At 36.6% G+C, this 17,704-nt stretch overlaps 1 long non-coding RNA gene across 1 annotated transcript in view; it reads right to left on the reverse strand.

Annotated features, from left to right (window-relative positions):
- Positions 1 to 10,993: 10,993 nt before the first annotated feature.
- The window catches only part of LOC113459646 (uncharacterized), a 196,005-nt gene continuing 189,294 nt past the window's right edge, over positions 10,994 to 17,704 (reverse strand). Inside the window, exons 9-11 of the long non-coding RNA XR_003381081.2 lie at positions 16,169 to 16,325; positions 15,921 to 16,026; positions 10,994 to 14,756 (exon numbers count right to left, since the gene is read on the reverse strand). This is a non-coding gene — a long non-coding RNA (uncharacterized LOC113459646). The remainder of the gene's footprint in view (positions 14,757 to 15,920; positions 16,027 to 16,168; positions 16,326 to 17,704) is intronic.

Genomic DNA, 17,704 nt, shown 5'->3' on the forward strand with positions numbered 1-17,704 from the left:
CAGCTCTTAAGCCCTCAAAGATGTGGACAAGACACATAGCTGACCTCACTGTTCTAAGTACCATCACCAGCTATGGCTACATTATTTCTATTTTCAATAGAAATAAAACCCCAAAGGAAGAGCAACATTTATGATCAGATGTGCCAAGGGAAAAAAATTCTACTTAATTATTGTAACTGACAGCTGAGATCCTGAAACATGAGGTTCAATTGCAGTGAGTACCTTGATCAGGAGTCTCAAGCTTCATTATTGCAGGCATGACAATACAAGTAATTGTCTTCTTCCCATGACAAAGGAGGAAAAAACTGATCAGAAAATTTCCAAAACTCACAAATTTTAGATTTTCTACCATCTCCATGTTTATCCAGCTCAAACCACGTGCACAGAAGCACTACCGTTTCTTTTTGAAACTGGATTAAAACAGATCTTTTTTTATGAATACCATACTTCACTTTAAAAGCAATCGTTTCAACGTGGATAGCTCTTTCCCTATCCCCATAGTAATTGCCATCACTGTCAGGAAACTGCTCTTGTTTTTAAAACTGCACTTATTTAACTTCACTCTCTAGCAATTTTTTTAATTTAATGCATTTGTAAATAAGACTGAAAAGGCTTTTAGTAATGTGTCTCTAATGTTTAAGTGCCTTTCAAAGCACAGAGGTCAAGTAATGTCCCAAACTTCTGTTTTAATATTTTTAATTTATTTATTTACTTCTGCCTCCTGGCTCATTTGTTACTTTTTCTTGAGTTTTTTCTCTTGTATCTGTGTTTGGAATAGGCATACAAGTATATTTTACTAACTCTGTGTAAAGTGAGGAACTGCCTGTTCTGTTATTGTCATCTATACTGAATAATCACAGAAATACTTTTGCCATTGCAGAATTTTTCTGCTGCTAGTCATAAACGTTGATATCAAGTTTTCTTCAGATCTTTACTTTCAAAGACAGAATTTGCCTCCTGCTGATGTAATTTTTATCACTGAAAGTCTGAACTATTACCTTGCCTCTGAATGTATGAAAACACTTTTTAGTGTATTGAGACCATTTAACAAGGTAATTTTGATCATTTTATAATAATCTCTTGCCTTGGCCTTTATAAAAATCAGTCTTTGAAAAATGCAAGATTAACAAGAAAAGGCTTAATTAATATAAAATACAGTGCACTTAAGATAGCAAATTTCTTGGAGAAATCTAAGTTCTATGTCAGCAGGATAATCTTTATTCAAATATGTAATCTAATTTAAATGATGAAAACTATTGTATTGGACAGGGCCCTACTTCCATAAAACTTTCCTATAACTTTTTGTCCACTGCTTTATCTGTACAACTTGAGTAATTATTTTTTCACTCTTAGTTAACTCCTTTTTGCGTCATTCTTTGTTTCCATTTTAGTCCTTCAGCCCTTTACTATTTTTTCCAATGTTTGCCAAACAATAACACAGTTCTTGGTGTTGCTAGTGCAGCTAGTTTATTTAATATCATGATTCGGAAGAACTGTGAGCTCAATGATCTGAAATATATTTATTTTTTAACATACATTCCCTCACTTTCTCCTTTGCCAAAACTGGTAAATTCTATCTGCATCAGTTGGAGGGAATGTGTCTTCCTACATTCTTCTAAATGTGGACAACTATCTCTCAAAACCTTTGTACTTAGTCACTTTTTGCAATTTATTTAATTACTATTTAGCTGTAACTGTCTACCTGACTTCAATATTCATGTTTTAGATTGCTTAGAGCCTTCACCCTATTCATTATTTAACATATTGTGTCTTTTAGCTTCTCTTACTACTACTACTACCTGTTATTATTATTTTATTATAATTATAATTTTATTGTTATTATTTTAATATAATCTTTGGTACTACTTCATAAGTACTTTAGTGTTTGAGAATTTTGTTCTTGGAGTCCATCAACAAGCCCCAGTTTTTCCTTGAACTTTTCTATACTAAACTGATGCTTCCAATCAGTTATGTTTATTTCAAGCTTTAGAAAACCTTTTGTTTTTCCTTTTTCCTTTTCCAAAGTCTTCTTGGAAAGTAATACAAGCTGAAGATTTAGCAACTTAGCAACTCTTGTTGTATATCTTAAAGTGAGATTCAGCACTGAAGGAGGGATTCAATCAAAACTACATTTAAGTCCAAGTTCTTGTGATAGTCAAATTACATATAAGCAAAATGTTTGGGAGAGCAAGGAGAGCTATTCACCTAACACAGAGAAGAACTCAGCTGTTAAGATACCATTTCAGATATTTTACACTTTCCACTTTGGCTTCCCATGGCTAGTCCAGGACACAATTATTATTCTACAGACCATGCATCATATATCAAAATGCCATCGCTGTACAAACTTTTTATGTATTATGAGCATTTCAAGGGCTACCTATGCTTAAGCTACTGAATCCTGTTCCCAAGTGCTTTCCCAGCTGGGTGGCTCCCTGCCCTCCATGCAGTCAAGGTCTAGGGTTATCTAAAGGATATATGGGACATTTCTATGGCTCTGGCAGGTAGGACACAATCTCTGTGAGACATCTGCCCTTCTGGAGCCTCAGATGAAGGGCAAGACTTCTCCAAATGTGGTGAAAAGCAGGTAGGCAAACAGCTAAATTAAGCCTTTGATGTCCAGTGACCACAGGGAACACAGCAAAGGATACCTACCCCATAAAGGGAGGCCTAAAAATAGACACCTGTGTTTGCACAACTCACTTGCAAGCAGAATCTCACCATCAATGACACTTTCTATATTAATGTATTATGCTTAAAATGCTGAGAAAGATTTCTGTTAGCTGGATAAGATATTGTGCAACATTTCTTCCTTATAAACCTTAATAAACCTTTTTTGTAATTCCTTTGGGATTCAAAGAAATTTATAAGTATCTGGTGAGAAATCACAGATACTTTAACTATGATTTTTCTGTTGCAACTCGTATTCATGAGTATCTGAGCTCCAGCAACTCCCAATTTTTAGATACTTTTTTTTTGTTTTCTTTCTTTGTGGAACTAGTCTTCAATTTCCCAGAAAACCTTAACAAATATGTCCAACAAAATGCCTAATTTTGACACGTTTAATACTGCATTTTGCTAAAATTGATTCTCTTACACTTATTAAACACAATCATCTTTCAGTGCTATCCTATCTGCCCTTATCCTTGAAAGGTATCAAAAATTAAGAACTGTTTCAATTGCCATAATGAATCTTTCAAGTAATATATCTACTGAAAAAGGAGATACTTCCTCTCATACAGTGATGGTAATTAGGAAGTAGGAGTTTGCTTTGTGAATTTTGCTCTGTGAAATGAATAGACTTTAATACTACACGGTCTTTTTTCCTGTTTCTTCAACAAGATTTTCTTTGATCAGTGGCATTTTCTGTGTTTGATTTTTGTTGTTGATTTTTTTCAGATGTCAGAGCTGTGTCATTGTTGTCCTGATCTTGGCTGACATAGATTTTGTTTTCTTATTAGTAACGAGAACAGGATGGTGTTATTAATTTAATAAGCAAATAATTATGGTAACACTGATTTTTAGTTTTTGCTAAATTGTGCTTAGCCTAAGTCAAGGATGTTTTAGTTTCCTGTGGTCTGCCAGTGAGCAGGTGCAGAAGAAGCCATTGGTAGCATGGCCAGGACAGCTGATCCAAACAGGCCAAAAGGATATTCCATAACACACAACATCACACTCAGTACATAATTTGGAGGAGATTGGCTGAATAATGCCACTCACTTCCCAGGGAGAGGCTGGACATCAATTGGCAGATAGTCAGCAATTGTGTTGTGTCTTTTCATTATTATTATTATTAGTAGTAGTATTAGTAGTAGTAATAGTAGCAGTAGTAGTAGTAATAGTAGTAGATTTTACCTCATTTCAATTAATAAACTATTTTTATCACAGACCATTAAATTGTACCTTTTTTTTCAATTTTCTCCCCATCCCACTAGGAAGCAGTGAGTGAGTGGCTGTTTGGTCCTTAGTTTCCAGCTGTTGTGGTTTAACCCCAGTTTTTTTCATTATCCAAGATCAAAAATGAAAAAAATTCTGGATGGGTCTAGTAGAGACTGGCTTTTTCTGTTTAATTTTTGTAATATTTTCATATTGAAAAAGTAAATATAGTAAAATTGCTTATATGAACTATGTGAGAACAGAGTTCTGATGTGCAAAGGTCCATAACTCACTGATGCCAAGGCAGCTGTTTAAAACTGAATTTAGTGTAGCTCTCTTTCACCATTTATTTTTTTCCATATTCACTGAATAATTTGAAAGAAATTTTCTGTCCTCCTCTTTATGTCTCTCTTGAGCATGGAAAAGTTGGAAAAAACATTTGTATGGGATAGGTGTGGAAGTTTTTATTACAGAGCTGCATGTTTTGCAACATCAACTGTAAGTCTAGCAGGAAACAAAGATGTTCATGACAACATGGGAAAGGAAAAGCAGGATCTAGTACTCTAAAAAAGACCTCCTTATGTGCAACATTTTGAGTTGAGGAAAGATAATCCTAAGGGCTGTTTTCCTCAAGTAACATCAAATATTTTTCCAGACCCCTCTACAGTTTGGTTCTATTTTCATGCACTGTGTGTCCTAGCACAGAATGTCTTACTGAAATTTAAATGAAGAAGACATGCTTTCTTGTGGCCATAAATAAAACAGCAAAATGAACACACGTATAGCTAGACAGAGAGTTAGACAGATAGGTAAGTATGCAAAAAGCACAATTCTGCTCAGTGCTTGTGACTGATAACCATCTGAAACATTACAGGAATCCAGAGAACTCATTATTCTTCTGTGCAAGGCATTTGGATGGCAAGCCACACTAACTCACAAGACCTCAGCTTCAGAATGGAGTCTGGAGGGCGCAGATTCCTCTTCATAGCTTACATACTTCACTGTGTGAGGAAAAAAATCTCTAGTTGTTGGAGACATGTTGTGCCTACTTAAATACTTCTTACATGTTTCTGGAATGGTCTCCTTGGAAACTGGAGTTTCAGTTTATCTGCTTATCCCTTTTGTCCTGGCTAAGGTACAGGAAATCATTAGCAAGTTGAGATGCTTTGGCTCTGACAACTTCACATCATTAGTATGCTAACAAATGTGAAGTAGGAACATGTATATGATTTTCTGCTTGTTTTGCTATTTGTCCTGCTGGAGAAATGAGTTGGTGAAAGTAGCAATATCAACCTTTGAATTTGTTACCACTCAAATACAAGCCAAAAATTATGCACATAAATATAGAATTGAAGAGGCTGCTCTTACAATTTAGATTAGAAAAACACAGTAATGAGGAATTTTTCTAACTCTTACATCTCAGACTAATTATTAATTAATTGAAAATTTCAGGAAGTTTTGCATTTCAGTAGATCATGATACATGCATGTTCATCGACACAATGACATGCAATAAATAAAATATTGTAGATTAGGTAGGTTGTGATCAGAATAACAGAAGGGATACCAAAAAAACTCAACTTTCATAATGCTCTAATTGTTAGTATCCATGGATGGATTAGAAGAGCAAAGCAGCAAACCAGCTTTGTGTTTTTGCTGAGTTCCCTAGCCATCACATTTTCCCAAAATGCCCTAAGATTTAGAGCAAATAGTTGCACAATAATAACAGAAAACATAATTTTCATTATGTCCAATTTAATTTTGAAAATAAGAAGATGAACATATACTATTGAATCCCATTTCTTCTCCTGAAGTAGCCACCTATTCCCACTGGATTAACAATAAACACTCTCTTTAGTGCAGGAATTGGAGAGCGCTGAATTTAAAAGCCCTTGTGTAGAAGTGATATATTGCACTTAGCACTGCTGACCTTCTGGGTCTTTACAAACCCTGCAGCATTTTATTTGTTACCATATTTATTAAAGGAAAATATTTTTTACTTTTATTTCATACATCTTTCTCCATGGCAATTGAGTATAATTGCACTGGTCACCAGACAATAATTTGTTCTGATTTCAGCTAAGATAATTTCTGCTGAGTAGCTGTTACAATGCTGTGGTTTTGGACTCAGGATAAGAATGGTTTTGATAACACACTGATGATTTCTGGTTTTGCTAAGTCATATTTATTCTAAGTGAAAGACTTTTTCCTTCTCACATGCCCTGCCAGTGAACAGGTAAACAAAATAAACTGGGAGGGAGCAGAGCTGGGACAGCCAGAACTGTCATGTTAAGTGTATAAAATGGAGGGAGTTACCCACAATGGGAGCAGATCTGGGCTTGGAGGAAGGGTCTGTCACTGGTCAGTGGGTGGTCAGTAATTATATTGTGCAACACTTGATTTTTTTCTGCTTATAAACTATTATTATAATTTATGGATATTACTGTATTTTTTATTTTATTTTTGATTAATAAACTCTTTCTACCTCTACCTACAGGCTTTACTTGGATTCTCCTGGCCATTCCATGCTGTTGTGGGGTGGAGAAGGAGGATTGACTGAGCAGCTGTGTAGTGTTTAATTTCCAGCTGAACTTAAAACCATGACATTCTTTTAAACAGTGGGCATGAATATTACTAGAAATACTTCCAAAATTTACCTGTGTTCCCATAGGTAGGTTCAAAATTGTATACATTAATTCTTTAAATTGATATCTCATTATATTAAGGTTACATGTCTACTGTAACACCCACAAAAACATGCGGCAGCGGGCTCTAACCCACAGCAAGTATACAGTTTTTCCTTTCTCTACCTCTCTTTTAACCTGGACATGAAAAATAAATAAAAAGAACTAAAGTACATGAAAACACTTCTAAAGTTTGGTAAACTAATGCTGATTATTTTCTATGTAAAATATTAAAATTAGTAATAAATATTATGCTTTCCTCTAGCACTGATTGTTCATACATGCAAATAATTAATGCCTAATCTGCTTAATTTCTGGGAACATAAGACTGATATAGTCAGGATAACACGCATCCAGGTACTTACATACTGGCTAGCTCCAGTGAGTTCACTGAAAATTGTGATTTAATTCTCAATTTCTTGTAGCCAAGTAGTTTTGACTCAAGATTTAAAATTTTTAGTTTTGATGAAGAACACTGACAACGTTTCTGGGTGTTTTAAAAGGAACTGGAGGAAAAGAAACTGGAGGAAATTATGAAGAACTTAATTTTAAACTTCTTGGACAGAGAGGCAGTAGAATCATAGAATCATAGAATATCCTGGGTTGGAAGGGACCAACAAGGATCATTGAACTCCTGGCTGTATAGGACAGCCCCAAGGGTCACACCACACACCTAGAGCTGGTCCCCTGTGGTGAGCTGAAAGATAAAAGGTAACACACAGGTAATTTGTTACTGCTGATGACTCAGGAAGAAGTGATCCCATTGTTCTGCATCCCAAAATAAACAATTAATTGGCAGAAAAAACCTATGCAGGTTTTTAGCATAAGATTTAGCATAAGATCCCAAAACATGTTTTGGAATTGAAGACGGTAGCAAGCTTTGTAGAACCTATGTTTCATGTGATGATTTTGGTTGGAATAGAGTTAATTTTCTTCATGGTTCCTGGTATGGAGCTGTGTTTCGGGGATTTTTGGTGGTGTTGTTAGGATTTTTTTTTATTTTGTTTTGTTTTGGTTTTTTGTTTGTTTTTCTTTTGTTTGTTTTTGGTTTGGTTTGATTAGGTTTGGGGTATTTTGCTGGTTTTTTGGGGGGGCTTTTTTGGGTTTTTTTTTTTTTTGGTGGTTTTTGTTTTGTTTTGTTTTGTTTTTTGTTTTTCTTTTTTTCTGCAACTAGTGCTAATAACACAGGGTTGTTTTATTAAAAAGAACTTCTGAGAAGTTCTTACACAGAACGAAGACCTTCTCTGCTCCTCACCCTACACCATTAGCAAGGAGACTGAGGGTGTAAAAGAAGTTTGGGGGGAGGGGCACAGGCAAAGCAGCTGACCCCAGCTGGCCAAGGGATATTCCATACCTTATGGTCCTGTGCTCAGCATATAGAGCTGGCCAAAAAAGAAGGAATGGGAGGACACTCAAAGTGTTGGTGTTTGTCAGCCCAAGTCACTGTTACATGTGATGGAGTTTGGCTTCTCCTGGAGCTGCCTGCCCAAGAGAAGTGGTGAATGAACTCCTTGCTTTGCCATGCTTGCATGCATGGCTTTTGCTTCTCCTATTAAACTGTTTTAAACTCAACACACAAGTTTTCTCACTTTCACCCCTCTGATTCACTCTGTCATCCCATCAGGGAATAGGGAGTGAGAAGCTGTGTGGGGCTTAGGTGTGGGGCTAGGGTTAAACAAGAAGATTGGGTGATCTAGAGTAGCTGTTGTAAAGCTTGTTTCTTGGGGTGGAGGAGAACAGAAAAAAGATAATAATATAGGCTGTTTATATTAACTTTTGTTGCCATTGTTGCTACTATCATCCCATGGATTTGGAAGGATTATATTAGAAACACTGGATACCCAGTTGTCAGCCAGTCATAAGAATTATATGTCCAGTGTGCAGCTGAGAAATCAAAGGAAATAGAATAAAATGACAATTAATCTGACAGAAGAAGTCTTGGAATTTATCTTCTTGATTTGTCTAGACACTAACAAGCAATTCCAGGGTAAGTCCACATGGCATGACATGGGTTTTCTGAGGCATGCTATTTGCAGGAATGAGCAGCTGTTCTTCTGACTCAATGACATTGTGCTACCCTGGAATCAAACAGACAAAGATAATGACAGAAAACAACTTGATAGACCAACATGTATGATGGATAAATACGGATGTCTACATGAAGACATAGCTCAGCCTTTGAATAGTACTGTGCAAGCTGTAAAGATTTTTACTAAATATAGTTCCGAAGGATTTGAAAAGAGACAGTAATAAATTATTTACTGTGCTTTCTTATCAAATACTTGAAAATAGACATCCATGTTCTGTTTTCAACTCATGTAGCAACAGTAACTACAGTGTTCCAAGCGTTGCTTTTCAAATAATTCAGATCCCTTAACCACAACAGACTGCCCTCTTTTTCCCTCTTCATACAACTTTCAAGACCATATATCAGCTCTATAACAAAAGTGAATTTTTTTCTCATATAAATAAAAATAGTTACTGATTTTCACCTGAAATTTTTCATATACAGTTCAATACTTCAAGTATTGAATGTTTAAGAGCCATATATGAAAGTACAGTGTTAACTGTTTAGTGTCTTCAATATTATTCTAAAGACTAGACTAAAAAATTAATCAGTTTAGTATAATATGCCACCAACAACACAAAAGTCAATTTTTCACAAGTTAGTAATCGAAATAATGGTATTTGGTGTTTTCAAAAAAAAAATCCCTATCTACGTGAAAGCCAGTTACTACATGAGATGTCCAGATTTTTATATTTTTAGCTCTGAGATCAATAAGGGAAAATTCATAACATGAACTCTACAGAATTAATTACAATAAGATCCATGACAACTCTGTCATTCCACCCTCCTGAATTATTTTTTAATCATCTGAATTCTAATACAGTCTCTAGGGATATAACTTGTGATGTTTTAATGCTGAGCTATGCAGAATTACATTTGGTACTTTCATTATTGCAATCCTTTCCTCTCAGAAAATATTACACCCAAAAAAATTAAAAAGGTGGCAGTGATGGGTACTAAGTTTCCAAGAAAATTCTCTCTGTTTTTTTGGAAAGTGACAAGTTTGAGGAAGGTGCAGTCATTATTTCAGGACAAACAGAATAAGAGATGAAACTGATTTATGGTTCTGAAGCGTGTTTCTGGTACTCATAGCCTCAGATGGGCAATGTACATTTTTGCTTGTATGTTTCTTGGGAAGGGGGCAGTTATACTGAAAACTAGTGGGGCTGTGAGTTTATGCAGCAAAGCTCTGCAGGGCATGTGCTGTGCTGCAGCTGTAGCTGCCTTAGCTCTTCGGTCTGGTCAGTTCGTGCTTTTGCAGAGAATCTGCCAAATGTTCCTACTTAAAGCAAAGACAGTTAGTTGGTATTGCGGAGTGGTCTCAAGGCACTGGATTTTTTTAAGGTGAACCTAAACATGCACCAGGAATGTATCTAAGATTCTTTTGCTGCAGTCACTCTGCCTAAGGGACCAAACTAGGGCTAGTCTGAGGTAAAACCCACTCAAAATGTGCATGAGGCTGCAGCATCAGCTCTTTGGTCTGTGCATATCCATCCACCTCAATGTAATTGTGCTGGTTTGCCCCCTCTCACTGCTCTAAAGGTCACTTGCTTTAACAGCTATCATCTCAACATTAACAGACATATGCCTGCTAGCTGTCTCCCACAACAGCCCAGTAACTTATAAATCTCCCTTTATTTAATGGAATTAACCTTATCTGACCCCCTGCACTCCTCCAATTATTTTTCTGGGAAATAGCAACAAAAATATATCCTTAAAAATTAAGAGAAAAAACTGATTTGAAGGACAGACAATAGATACATGTATTAAAACAAGAAATGAATGGCTCTATTGAAGGTACTGAGTTTGCTTTTTCACTGGCTAGCATATATTGAAGTTACTTACAGCCATGCAAACAGGTATAATTTGTTCCTAAATCCAAATTAGAATGTCTATATGCAATTTGAACTCACGTTGTAAATGACTTCACAAAATGCTCAACAGTGGAAAATGAAATAGAGTACAGTTTGCCCTGCTGTCATCACACTATTTCAGACATTCATTATTCTTGAAAATTTGTGGCTTTTTCTCACAACTGTAAACCACAGAAATAGCAAATGAACAAAGAAAGAGGCTTTATATTCAAACAATCTGGAGAGCATAGGTAAAATCTCACTAAACTCAAAGAATTTGAATAAGAAAACCTCTATAATTGCTGGTGCTTCCAAAGAGTATTAGACCTCATTGTGTTTGTTTTTTGGGGGGGGGTACAGGATTCATAAGCTCTTTTTTTTTTTTTTTTAGTATTTTTATAATGTCTATCTGTATTTTTTACTTCTTTATCTATCTGGGCACATTTCTAATCTATGTAAATATGGTTACTTTTCAAATTTGCATGAGCATGTAATTTCACAGTTCAAGGTTCCAGGACAGCAAACAGAATGCACATGCATATTATTAGTATTTTAATCTTAAAATAAAACTTTTTTTAAAGAGAAATCACAGGCTTCTGAAGGGTTTTCATTTCCTTTTTAGCAACAGATCTTGTACAACTCTGGAGAATCAGAGCACAAACTCATTTTGCAAACACTTCATATGGATGTCAGAATTTTTTATTTTCAAAACAATTTCTGAAAAACTTCTAGAAGTTATTTATTATTTCCAGCCTGTAAGATAGATCTTAAATGCTAGGAACAGGAATTTGAAGCTATGATTCCTTCTTCAAGCTCTTCAGAAGAGTAGAAATACTGCCAGATTTCATTCTGCAAGTTAATCCATGTCATTCTCAGGTAGGAGCTCTACATATCCTTAAGTGATGCAGAATTTTCTTCTGAGTTTCATAGTGAAATTCTTTACAAAACACGTCAAAAGAGTGAAGAAAAGAAAACACAATAAAAACACACATGAAAGATCATTTCCCCTGTTAATATCTAGAGTACTTGTTTGTCTGAATCACTCAAAATATCTATTACCTTATATGTGGAAAATCATTCAGATGTGTCTTTCATTTTAAGAAAGGGATAACATTTGAGGTATGTTTTATTTAGCTTCTGTTTATTCAACAACAGTGTGGATACTGAACTAATTTTTTGCTCTGTTTTTGGAAGATCCTCATTTGCAAAAAAAAAAATTAGTCTAAACTCCAAACAAATACCTACGAGGTCCATTCTTGCTGGTCTCCCACAAGAGAAAGGGCTCAAGGAGTCTGTAGACCTCTCTGTTTTCTACTTAGAGCCCCCAGAGAAGAGACTGTAGGCATGGCTGTGCAGAAAGGTACGGTCAAAATTCCCAAAGGATGTGAAACAGGCATTTTGGTACATGCAATCTTAACTGCAACGTGTTCTGACAAATATGGACTCTCAAAGGCGTAGCTACCACATACTGGGTTTTCACTCTGTAAGTAAGCAGGAGAAAAAATTGGCCAATATTTTGCAATACCCAGCATACTGGGTTTGCATGGTGAGGTTTTTGGGAGCTACAGGGGTGGCTTCTGTCACAACCTTCCAGAAACTTCCCCCATGTCTGGCAGATCCAATGCCAGTCAGCTCCAGGGGGGACTCACCACTGGCCACAGCCAAGCCTACCAGTGATGGTGGTAGCATCTCTGGGGAAATGGATTTAATAAAGAGGGGAAAACCCCCTCTGCAATGGCAACTGCAGCCAGGAGAGGGGAATCAGGCTGAGGGGAGCCACTCTGCAGACAGCAAGGTAAGTGTAGGAGGAGTGGGAAGAGGTACTCTGAGTGCCAGAGCAGAGGTTCCTTTGCAGCCCATGGTGCGGCCCATGGTGAGGCAGCAGTGCCCCTGCAGCCCATGGAGGTCCATGGGGGAAGCAGAGCTCCACTTGCAGCCTGTGGAGGATTCCACAGTGGAGCAGGCAGATGTCTGTGGGAAACCTGCACTGGAGCAGACTCCTGGCAGGACCTGGAGGGTTTGTGCATAGAGGAGCCCACACTTGTGACCCCATGGGGGACCCACACTGTAGCAGTTCATGAAGAGCTGCAGGTCATGGGAAGGACTCGCATTGGAGAAGTCCATGGAGAGCTGTGTTCCACAGGAAGGATCCCATGCTGGAGCAGAGGAAGAGTGTGAGGAGTCCTTTTCCTGAGGAAGAAGAATTGGCACAGGCAACGTGTAATAAGCTGTCCACAATTCTCATTCTTCATCTCACATGACTATTCTGTAGCCCTTTTACTCAAAATTCAAACCACCCCCCCTTTAAGTATTTTCTTATTTTATAACACTTGAAAAAAAACTAACATTAATTCAGAATTTAAACACAGCTGATCTAGTAGTTATCACATCCACTTCTCCCCGTAAAGACTCCCTGTGGATCACTAAATGAAGCAGTTTCTTCATCTAAAAGACTGCATTTTTGTATCCCTTAAATAATTGTGTTCACATTGCAAAGATCTGAAGACTCCTGCTGCAGTCAGGGAGGAATGTATGAGAACCCTGTCATACACAAATTATGGGGCCCAATCAGCAGACTAGATTTGGACAGACTTCAGTTTCTATAGGAAAAAACCATTTCAGATCTTTCTTCCTCTAAGCAGAGGAAAATGTCTAATTTTCATTGTACATATTTGTGAGGTGTTACAAATCTTTTTCCAATTCAGAACTGATTTACAAAACACAGTTATATTTAATAAATGTCTACCATTGAGTATGGAATAATTATCTATTAAAATCTATGTTCAAAGAAAATTTTGTACTTCATACTCTTTGGTAAACTGATCTGAAAAGCACAGACATAGGAGAGCATTGAAGATCCAGCACCAACAATTAAAAAAATCAAATTGTAACCTGGAAGGAAAGGCTGGTCCTGAACTTACTCTGGGGCTCTGTGTGCATAGGGTCTGCAATATCTCTCAAAATCTAGTAGAGAATTTATTATAGAAGATGAGCATTTTCCCCTTGGCAGTGCATGCCTTTACATTCAGTGCTAATCACATGCTATATTCATCACTACATGCAGGCACCATCATGTGCTTATTTTGCTGGGGAGAGTAATTAAACGCAATGACATTTTGCTTGTGATTTGTTGGAGAGTTTTTTGCACGTTTTCTTTGCTGGCTTCTTCTATTAGTTGCTACTGTCTCCCAGTGAACATGTAATTTCCCCATAAGGGCAATATTAGACAAGTGAAATGATTTATAAGGACTGTTTGAACCTTTGTGTACCATCACAAACACAAATCAAGATAAATATGGTGTATGAGAGGGAGAAAGTGTGTAATTCTCAGTAAAAGTTAGTGTTCAGCAGAACATGATAAACACAGCGGAACCACCAGAGGAAATTTTGCCTAACAATAATCTCCTGCTGCTGCTTATTTATCTCTTTTTTTTTAATTGGTATTTCCTCCAGGCAAAAATGAGTCAGATGATGATGAAAACATTTGCCTTGGAATCTCCTCTTAAAGCCCACAGCCTAAATGTCAGAGCAGTTATAAAAACAAATCAAAGATTCATATCTCTAGCTATGCCTAGCATCTGTTGTTTTGTTACAACTCCTGCACTTAGGGAATGCAATTAGAAGAAAATAATGTCCTGCCCTGGATTTTCCCAGTATGAATACAGTATTAAAAATATCATAATTTATTGCAGATTGTTGATTACAATAGTTTTTCTGGTGCTAATTTATTACTTGATATATATATGTACATACACATAAGGAAGTACAAACTATTATTGGCTGTATTTATATTATTATTATAGCTAGTACAATAGGCTAAGTGATATTTCAGTCAGTCTTGTGTCTGTATTACACTAGATTAAATACAAGCATGTTCAAAACAGTGTATTTGTACATCTCTGGTATTTTTGGTATCAATGGTCTTCTAAATGAAATTAAAGATAAATGTGCTTGCAGAATCCATGCCTTCATAAATTAGTAGTGTGCCAGAATGAGAGGATATGCACTCAAATATGCACATTTTGGGCTTGCATATATAAAATTTTCTTAAATAATTTTGTTTAAATACAGTATGAAAAAAATCTTTATGTCTCTCAGACTGTGACTAATCATATACTATTAATCTTATTATAAGCGGTTAATAAATACAAAATTATTTTTGATTTCACATTTTAATGATAATCCTATCACCTCCACTTCTGTTAATTTAAAGTGCTATTGAGTGGCTGTTTTAAATGACAGTTGAACAGTTCACTGGATGGCAGAACTCATAGGTCTGTGGAGAAAAATATATATTTGAGAATGTTAATTGATGCAATAACTCCAATAATGGTATTTTAAAAAATGGTAAGAGTAACATTCTGCTCTCATTTCCCCAGGTGTCAGACAAGATATGCTGACTTCAGTAAATGTGATTCACATTTACGTCAGTGGTAACCAAGATTGAATTGTCCCTTTATCTACCCAATTATCTATCTCCCTGTCTCTCAATCCTCCCCCTCCCTCTGTCTCTCACAGCTTAGGTAGAAAGACACAAATGTACCAACTAAACATTTAAAGAAACCTTTGAAATTAATTTGTAAATATTGTAACACTATAAAATGTGAAATGAAGGATAGTACTTAGGAAGGATTTTATCTGGCATTTCTAATTTTAAAAAGAAGAGAAATATTTTAGAAATATCATGGTTAACATGAATTTCTGTACATCCTTCATGCCTTGGTATTCATATGCAAAGTGAAAAAAAGAATCCCTTCTGTTTTATTGAGTTGGCAGACCTCTCTCTTATACAAAAGTGATGGTTTAGAAATGGTATTGCTGCTCAGATGAAACAGAAAAAACATTATCTGTTCTCTGCTCTGCCTACCTCTGGTGAGAAGGACAAATGCAGAGCTCCTGAGCTGAGATATGAAAAATTTACTGGAAACAGCAATGATGTACAAAAAGGAGCAGTAACCGCAACAATATAAATAGCAAAAATATGCAAAGAGATAGTGATTTACAAAAAAGAAATATAATGTCTGACCAGCTGGACCCAGAGCCAGTCAGACCCTGAGAGACAGAACAAAATGGTCCCCTGGACCATCTGTGTGCCACCACCACCTTTTCTTCCCAAGCACAGAAAATTTCCTTCATGGAAGTGAGAATCCCATACTTCTGCCTCCTGTCAGTGATGTGCATGATATAGACCAACAACATATATGTGCCCCCATGGCTCCAGGCTCTGCACCCTCGTGGTTATTGAAAATTAATGCTGTCAGTTGACAACCAGACACAGATCTGCTAAACATCATGAAGGAAAATAGTGGAATAAATTAGAGTACTGTTACATTTTATTAGTGAGATTTTTAATCAAATTTTAACCTCCATGGTTTTCACATTTAGAATTTTGAATCATGACATGAAGCAGTTGGCCAGAGCACAAACCGTTGACACTTACCATTTGGACAAGAGAAAAACCAAAAGCAGCACTTAACCCTTTCAGGTCTACCATCCACAGAAACTTTCCAGAGCTACCTTATGGTAAGACAGAACTGCTGAAATACCTGTGGAGGGAATGAATATCAAGTCCTCAGTGCCAGCCTTCCCGTGTTTCTTCCCCTATGGCACAATGCTCTCTGTAAACGTTGATTTAGCCAATGAATATAACCATCCTGCTGAGCATGAAAGTACAGATGGATAACTTACCAAGGCCTAGGGAATGGTGGATTTCCATAGAAGATATGTGAGCTGTAAGCTCCTGGGGTATGAGCAAACAGGACTACATGCTAGGTATCATTCAGTTCTTCTGGATTATTTAATATCATGTTCAATATTTTCAACATATTCTCTTCTATTCACAGACCTGAAAAATAAATAGATGTGCCATGGTATCTTCAAGAATGTGCCCTGTTTTTTATTGATCACACAGGGTAGATAGGTACTCTGTTACAGAAAGAGCACTTGTTTTATTTCGTCCACATGTTACTGAAAGTTTGCTCAATGCACTCTGAGGTTATTTTTAGGAGAGGTGCCTGAGTATAAGGATGTTTATCTATCTTTTTTTTTCTAGTTTCTGTGCTTCTGGTCAGGTGAACTCTTCCAGGGAGAGAGGGACTATACCCACAAGATTTCTGCAGTGGGATGCTTGTGGTGACAGTGAAGAAACTGGTGGGTCAGAGCCAGAGAGAAACATGGGGGTCAGAAGTGGGGTTATGTCCCATCACAACAACAAAAAAAGACTTTTTAATAATGCTGATCAGAAGCAAATATTGAGTCTTTGGGCAGAGGTTAGCCTTGAATTGCTGCCAAAGTCAGAAAACACAAGAGAGTGAGATAAAAACATGGAGACTGACTTGAGTGGTCTTTCCTTCATGCCCTGCGACGTAACTGGAATGACTGAATGGATTAGCACACCCTTGCCTAGGATCCGTTTCAAAGAAAAAAATAATTGCAAGTTATTGACTCAATTTCTAACAATTTCAAAGAAAACCATGCCCAAAAGTACACTATTCCCAAGGTCATAGATCAGGTTTACTGGGAAGCTATGGTACTTAGCTGATAGCTTGAAAACACTGTATTTGAAATGCATAATGAAAAAAACACAGCGCATGAAATGCCTGGAGGAGATTGTGCTCCTACACAGAACTGTTTGGCAGTACATTTCCTGTGCCAAAAAACTGATGCAGTCATATTAAATGTCATTGCTATGTGTCTCTATGTACATATATAGTGCCCTTAGGTATCTTCTTTGCCCATCGCTATTTGCCATTTGCTCTCAAAATTAAAGATGCTTTTAACAATGATGTTTTTTAATTTCATCTCTTGACAAGATGGAAAGAACTGAAAACAACTTTAAAATCTTGTGTCTGAAGATGCTCCCTGGAGCAATATATTGTTAGCATGTATTGCAGATAACGTTTTCACCACAGACAGCATAGGGAAATTAAGATGTTACAAGTGTATTAGGTGGATTAAAGGTTGGCTTCCAGTGGTAGAATGAAATGGCTTCTACTGTTTTACAGCGTCTTCAAACAATAAAGTACTCAGAGTCCAAGTGACACTCTAGAGTGAGTGGCATACATTGTATGTCATCTCCCTTACCATGTATTTTTGAACTAATTTATAAGCTGGAATAATTTACTGATTTATAATACTAAATAATTGAAAATATTTGCTACATAGTGTTTACAAAACTTTGTTTTCTACCCGAGTGCTTAGTTATGTAACAGAATAGAGAAGAGC

Source organism: Zonotrichia albicollis, chromosome 5 (genome assembly GCF_047830755.1).
Source record: "Zonotrichia albicollis isolate bZonAlb1 chromosome 5, bZonAlb1.hap1, whole genome shotgun sequence".
In the NCBI taxonomy this organism is placed as follows: Eukaryota; Metazoa; Chordata; class Aves; order Passeriformes; family Passerellidae; genus Zonotrichia; species Zonotrichia albicollis.